Source organism: Crocuta crocuta, unplaced genomic scaffold, assembly GCF_008692635.1.
Source record: "Crocuta crocuta isolate KB4526 unplaced genomic scaffold, BGI_CrCroc_1.0 scaffold657, whole genome shotgun sequence".
Classification (NCBI taxonomy): Eukaryota; Metazoa; Chordata; class Mammalia; order Carnivora; family Hyaenidae; genus Crocuta; species Crocuta crocuta.
The window spans coordinates 1,009,387-1,014,898 of record NW_027529583.1 but is presented as its reverse complement, the minus strand read 5'-3'; the positions used below and the strand labels follow the sequence as shown (position 1 = coordinate 1,014,898).

The 5,512-nt window shown below is 41.5% G+C and overlaps 1 protein-coding gene across 1 annotated transcript in view; it reads right to left on the bottom strand.

Moving 5' to 3' along the window:
* Window positions 1–5,512, bottom strand: part of CTPS2 (CTP synthase 2) — an 83,747-nt gene that overhangs the window by 41,191 nt on the left and 37,044 nt on the right. The gene's annotated exons all lie outside the window — the stretch shown is intronic.

The window sequence follows — 5,512 nt, the reverse complement described above, 5'->3', positions numbered from 1 at the left end:
AGTGTTGGAGGAGATTTGAACCAAAGAAAAGAACAATGATTTCTAACTCTACCACCAAGAGACAAGGCAGATTTTTATACACGGGTAAGGAAATGTTTAAATACAATTTGTATCATTCTAATTCAATACAAGAGCATTCTCATTGCATCAAAAGCCTTAAACGTTTCTAATGACTAATTATATTCCACTGCAGGGATACCCCATAATAGTCTTACCTATTTTCCCATTGAGAGACACTTCGACTGTTGTCATTTCTGACTCTTCTAAACAATGCTATACTAACTGTTCATACCTCTGTCAACACCGTATTTCCTGCCTTAGGAGAATTTCCGAGAAGTAAATGCCTGAGTTACAGGGTATGAATATTTTGATGGTTTGTGAAACAGACCACCTAATTGATTTTCCAAAAGCTTGTATTGATTCAAAANGTTTTCATAGGGATCCCCATTGACTTTATTGCCAGATATTGGTTTGTAAAAGATAATCTTTCTCTTGTTTAAGAAGTCTCCTCAGGACACCGGGGTGGCTCAGTCGGTTAAGCATGTGACTCTTGATCTCGGGCCAGGTCTTGATCTCAGGGTTGTGAGTTCAAGCCCCACATTGGGCTCTGCTCTTGGGCATAAAGCCTACTTAAAACAAAAACAAAAACAAAAACAAAGTCCCCTTCTCTTCCTAGTTTGTTAAGAGATTGTGAGAAGGAGGGTTTGGGATCTGTAGACTGCCTACTGAACATCTACAGCTACATGGGGATTCTCTCTTTTGTCTGATCAATATAATGCATTAATCAGTTCAGTCCCCAGCTTAACCATGCTGACCAGTCCAATCAATTATTCTTTAATGCTGTTAAATTGGGCACTCTCATATTTTGTTTCAGATTTTCATATCTCTATTAACAACCAACATTAGTCTATCATTTGGGGTTTTATTTTTTGTTACAGGTGCTTTGTTGACTTCTAATATCAAGGTCATGCCAGCTTCCCATTTTAGCTTGAGTTCTGGCTCTCTCTCCATTTGTCTCTCACAGAATAAACATAGGTTACCTCTTTCAACTCCAACATATATAAAGCAACTACTACGGACAGGACATTACACAAGATGCCATAAAAGATACAAACTTCTAGCCCTCTGAGATCCTAAGTTGGTAAGTCTGGGATGAGGTCAGGGAAAAGCTTCATCGAGAACTGGAATTTGCAAGAAAAGCCTCGATGGGAAGCTGTGGGGGAAGGGGAAGCACTGGGCTATCAGAAAGAGAGAAAACACCCCAAGTAAACACATCATGTGCAAGTTCAAGGCAGTTCAGAAACACACATACTACACTTTGGGTGGAAAGTCAGCTACAAGGAATTAGAGGGCACGTGGACTTCAGATCATGAGAGCCGTTGGTTGCCATGATAAACCAAGGTCAGAAGAAAGGGAGAGGAGGGGGGTAGGAGGTACAAAGTGATGTGAATGTGCTTTAGGAAGATGAGGTGGCAGCCACAAAGAGGCTGCAAGGGGTGGAAGGTGTCGGCAGGGTGGAGGCTGGGGCTGGGCAGTTGGGGCAAGCAGGGAAGGCATCCGGGTGGCAATTCACAGGAAAGGCACAATGGAGACACCTTCTCTACCTGGCTAAGATTTACTGACTCGGACAAGTTATTGTCTGACTGCCTTCAAGAAGGGTGAAAAAGCATGAAGCGTTGTATGTAGCATGGGCGTACATGCCTACTTCATTGGCTTCCTTGGCCTGGTATCCGACAGTGAGCTCATTGCCCACATCCAACAGGATTCACCTGAATTTCCTCTTGAATCAACAGTAACAGCTTCTTGTCAATCACAAAACATCAATCCTCACTAGACTGTAGGCTCCACTAGGGCAAGGATTTTTACCTGTTCTTTCACTGAGGTATCCCCAAGTCGAGCTCAGAGCCTGGCACGTGGGACAGGTTCAATAGCTATTTGCTGAATGAATGATTCTTGAGTATCCGGTCACTAAATCTCATTGATTCATTCCATAAAGCTGCTCTGCCAGCCAGACTTTTCTACTCTAACTCCTGCCCCAACCCAGCTCCTTAGATTGCAGACTGAAGCTGCTAATACTCAACCAGCTGTGTCTGGAGTCTTCTATCCCCTCTCATTTCTCTCTCTCTCTTTCATGCCAGTTGAATCTTCCTCAAGCACTCATTCTATGGGAAAGCCTTCGGCTACGAGTACGGTATTTGCATACTATGTCACAGTTGACAGGTATTATCTTATGGGTTCCCTATTGCCTTCAGGATTAATTTTGACACTGATACTCAAGGCCCTCCACAAATCCCCATCAATCTCCCTTATTTCCCACCACTTTCCTATAGGAGCCACATGCTTCACCCAAGCCACTAGGTATTTTATGAGCAAATTTGAACATTCCGGCCTCGCCTAACCCTCCCCTCCTCTCTATGAAGTCTCCAAGCCCTAGAAAACCTTCTCTTCTTACTATAATCCAAGTATTTCCTCCCGACTCTGAATTCTTAAGTATCTAAGGTCTACCTGTGCTGTGCAATACTGTGACATCAAGATTACGTGGCCATGGACATGTAAATCAATTAAAGTTCAATAGAATTTAAGGTTCCGTTCCTTGCCCATACTAGCTACGTTTCAAGTGCTCCACAGCCCCACGTGGCTAGTGGCCATCTATCATATTGGATGACACAAACCCAGAGCATTCTATCATGGCAGAAAGTTCTAGTCGACAGCACTGCTAGCATTAATGCGGGCCTAACGCACACACTACCCATATGTTTGGTTATCCATTTCACCAGTCTATGTCTTGAAGCCCAAGCTAAGCTTGTAATACACTATATTTGGGACTGCGCTGAAGTGGACAAGCTCCAAATGTGCAGTGACTTTTTTTCTTTTTCCTAATCTCTTTCCACTAGCATCCAGTTATTCCTACAGCAGAAAAATCTTTTAAGTGATTGAAAGGCCTATTCCTAAAGCATTTCCCATTGAGCTCAAGGTACAAAAGCTTTCAAATACATTAGCTTTGAAGTACTCATTTAGTCATTTATTGTGAAAATTATAGACTAACCTGGTGATTCACAAATGGGGGTTCGTTCTAAGCACTGCACTGTCTCCTTTCAAGAAATAGCCTGAGAGAGGGGGAGGGTCAGGTGGAGAAGATGCCCTTGCCATTGAACGGCAGCCATCATACCTAGACTTTTTCTTTCCACATAGAAAGCAGTTACTATGGCTAACAGCCTAATATCAACTCTGAACCTACAGTCCCCTAATAGACTACTAGGCTATCAGACTGGTTCATAAATGGCTATTTTACCCACGGTATATAGCTGCCTTCTTGACAGCTGCTTTGATGGCCAAGAAAAGTTCGTTAGCCCAAACTAAGCTCCAAATGACTTCTCTAAGACTATTTTGTTAGCTGGGAGATACTCACTCAATGTTCTAAATGCCCAGCAGCTCTCTAAGTAATAAAAAGTGGCCTGAGAGGTTACTCTCAGTGACTGTCTGGGTCTTTTTTTTTACTGTTTCTTAATTTGCTTTCCATATAAAATTGTTGAAAAATAACATGGAAGAAAAAAAATATTTCAAACAGGGCTTCATCTAGAGGTAGGAAAATGTTACGTATTAATTATGCTTAATGTACAACACAAATGACCCTTCACCTGAATCGACTTTTAATTATATGTAACTATTCCACAAATCCACGGTGTCAGACGTGAAATTAATTTTGACTTTGAAAATCTCTGGATCAAAAAAGGGTAAAGGAAGTCATATACATGATAACTAAAATTGAAATAGTATCAAACACCACAATCTCAAACGTCTATTTGCATCTGCTTAAAATGCTCCAAATTTCTCACGTATCTAAATATTGGAATGAGATCACTCTTCCTATATATGTCTCAAAAACCAAAAATATTCTAAATATAAAGTACACAGTGCTGTGAACTGGAGAGATCCAAAGCCAAATTCAAGGTCAAGGGTGTCAGCAAGCAGCCGAGTGATTGCTATAGAGTCAGAAAGCAAGCCACCTACAGCTGCAGTCGTGGTAAGCCTTGTCTAAAAAGCACGTAAACCTACTTTGAGGCAAGCCAAAAAGTCAGACTTGCTATAGAACCCTAAATATTTATTCTGCAAATTCCCAGAGCCTTCTATTTCACCTTGTGGATTAAGCAGAGAAATGACACACAAAAAAATAAATTTTATATGCTCTGTCCTGGTGTTCTCAGAGTCTATCTTTGCTCTTAGAGAAAAATCTACTTCTCTCATATGTGTAAGAGATACCTCGTCTCAAATATCTCTCCTGGATGTCAGCGACTCTACTACTGTAAGAGACATTTACATGCATAAGGGAAATCTCCATCTGTAAGGGTGTCTTCCACTCCGCACCAGGAAAAAGACGACTAAATCTCTAGAAACTCATATGAATGGAGAAAGCATGGATTTAAATCTGCATAACAATCATACTCTTGTTTACTGCGTTTTTCTGGGTAACCCCACCCCCCCCACGCCGTGCCATTACCGGATCCCCAATCCCAACATCTGTCTTTAGCTGGAGATGTTATTTAATTTTGAAGGCTTGGGCCATTTTGGGGAGTTACTCAGTTTTCCCCGGGTCTCTCCCATGTATACAGGAAATATACATGTTATGAACCTTTCTTTGTTTTTGTCCTGTTAATCTTTTAATATAGGGAGGCCTCAGCCAAGAACCTAGAAGGGAGGAGTAAAAATTATTTTTCCTCCTCCACACCTATGAAACAGATTTTAGCAGCAAATATACCCCAGAGGAGGCTCCTGGTTTCCAAATTGTTTACTTTTTCAGCCAGAAGGGCCAGAATGACCATAACCCACTGTAAGTCATTGTTATTTGCTCAAGTTTAAGTGATTTCCCCCAGGCTTCCTGGTGTCTGCCGCCTGGTGATTCTATTACCTTAGCCTTTTCCTTTAATAGGACTTCTCACCATCATCACAAATGCTGGCTCTTAAGGCTATTTTTCTCCAACAAACTGATTGCAGGCCATAAAGATGTTCAGTAGCAATTAGGTTTTATTGTTCCCATCTCACTTATGAGTATAGAAGCTATCAAAATGCAAAATGCACAGATCCCAGACTTAGTAATTCCCTTTCAAGGAACTCATCCCATAGAAGTGTGTATGCATGGTGCAAGGACATATGTACACGGATGCTAACTTGCAACATGATTTAAAGTAGCAAAATAATGGACACAACCTAAATATTCATCAGTATGAGATTGGTTAAATAAAAGACGCATATAGCGGGGCAAGCGTGTGCAAGTTCCCTCTGCACCGATGTGGAGCGATCAGTACAGAAAGCAAGCGGGAACAGTGGCTCAAGCATCCCAGCCAATGAATTTGTTAAAAAGGAAGCACATATCCATATACGTGTGTGGGAAGATGGGGGTATGCATACACACACACACACACACACACACACACACATACGCACACACACACCAGTGCAAAGAATAATTGACAAAGAATTAACCTTGCCAAAGCTATGTAATAGTGGCACCTAC